At 38.8% G+C, this 1,829-nt stretch overlaps 1 long non-coding RNA gene across 1 annotated transcript in view; it reads left to right on the top strand.

The window, feature by feature from the left end:
• The window catches only part of LOC107306102, a 3,486-nt gene extending 2,489 nt beyond the window's left edge, over positions 1–997 (top strand). Inside the window, exon 2 of the long non-coding RNA XR_001551985.2 lies at positions 723–997. This is a non-coding gene — a long non-coding RNA (uncharacterized LOC107306102). The remainder of the gene's footprint in view (positions 1–722) is intronic.
• Positions 998–1,829: the final 832 nt, after the last annotated feature.

Genomic DNA, 1,829 nt, shown 5'->3' with positions numbered 1-1,829 from the left:
GAGGAGTGCCTAGCTCAGTAGCGGTGCCCAAGAGCCTGGAAGTTGCTTATGCATGACAAGGTGCTGAGTATCAAGGAGGCCCTTGTTCTTGCAGCGCTCTGCTGTCACGGGCGGTGTGCTGATAGCTCCCGAATGTGACGGGTGCTTTTTGCATGGCTGTATGAGACGCTAGGATGGAGATGAGTGGAGCCATCTGGCGCGGTGTGCCCTTGGTAATGTTAGGGGCAATGTCTTCACACTTCCAATTTTTTTTTGAGCCGTGGTCATGCTTTTTTGTGTTATTATGGGTTGAGTTCAGCTAAGGTTGCTCGTACTTTGTTTGTTTGTTTGTTTGTTTTGTTTTTTTAATGTTATTTTATCTACTTTTTTATCTTAGTTTTTTTTTTTTTTTTTTTTCCCCCCACATTTTCTCACCTGGACGCTTCTCTTTTATAAATGTTTTGATCAGTCTCATTTTCTCTGAATTTTAGTTAGCCTGGGTCAACACTTAGATAAACCCTGCAATGTAACTCTCAGAATGGCAATGGCTGATTTTACTAGAAATGGAACTGCTATGACCTTGTATAATCTTAAATGAGGGAATCAGATTCTCAGTCATTTCCATGTCTCTTCAAATTTCAGAGGTGTATAATCATTTTGGATGTCATATGAAATCCTTGTTTGTTTTAATTAGTACAATGTAAATTCCCTTCCACCTTTATGTCGGCAACTTTTCTTCCCAGGAGGATCTACCTGACCTGCTGGCTTAACTGGAGATATGAGTGTAATCAAAGGCTGAATAGCTTTCAGTTGAATGTACCATTGGAGACATGCAAGAATTCTCTGCAAAGATGCCAGGTAATCACTGAAAATCTGGTATTCCTTAAGATGCATTTGTTTCCTTTCCTGATATATTTACAGTGTAAAGTTTCCTATGCAAAATTTTAAATGAGCAATTTCCTTCTCTAACACTAAGATATTATTCTAACTCTTAATAAAGCTTCAGGCAAAACCTCTACCCACTTGTTTTTCTTAATCTCCCCTAGACCATAGCCTGTATTGTACATAATTTTTAAAAATCTTGACATTTCTTTGCTGTTTCTGGAATGAAATGAGGTTTTCTTTCTGAACATCTTCTATCTCCTGGTATTCTCAAATCTTAGTATAATTTCTCTTAACAAAATCTTAATTACTTCTCTTGCCATGATGCTTTGACATGTATAAGTTTCACGCCAACCAGAAAAAGTATCAACAATTGCTAACATATATATATATTAATTACCGTGAGTTAATTTAGAAAAATTCAATTTGCCAGTATTTCCCATGCATGAAACTTCTTTTCTTCTCCCCAGGAGGAGGTTTTCCTTGAATTTTAAGATATTTTTAATTTGCAATTAACACACTGAACTCTCTTCAATGGGATCCTACTCCCTAAATTTCCTCCTACCCTCATCATCTTCTGCACTGCTGTGGTTTAACCTGGCAGGTGCTTTCAAAATACCACAGCTATGTAGCTACTCAGAATACCGAATAGGAAAATGCATCCTAAAATCAGTAGTAACATGTGGCCTGAAAGGTTGCTTATAAACTCATGTGTATGTAAATTAGAGCCATCCTGTAGACTAACAAAAGGGGCATCTGTTCAGGGGCTACTCTGTAAAGAAAATGGAAGAAGAGTGCAAAACCAGATGAAGCAGCTATTGCAGTAACAGGTGCGAGATCGGAGCAAATGACAGCTGCTAAAACAAAGGCCGCTAAGCCAATCACTGCGCACTCCGAAAACGCGTGGCTTACAAAGTGTCACAAAATGGAGGCTCCTCCCTCTGGAATGTGGACTGAAAGAAAATGGC

Source organism: Coturnix japonica, chromosome Z (assembly GCF_001577835.2).
Source record: "Coturnix japonica isolate 7356 chromosome Z, Coturnix japonica 2.1, whole genome shotgun sequence".
Classification (NCBI taxonomy): Eukaryota; Metazoa; Chordata; class Aves; order Galliformes; family Phasianidae; genus Coturnix; species Coturnix japonica.
This window is presented reverse-complemented; position numbering and strand designations above follow the sequence as displayed.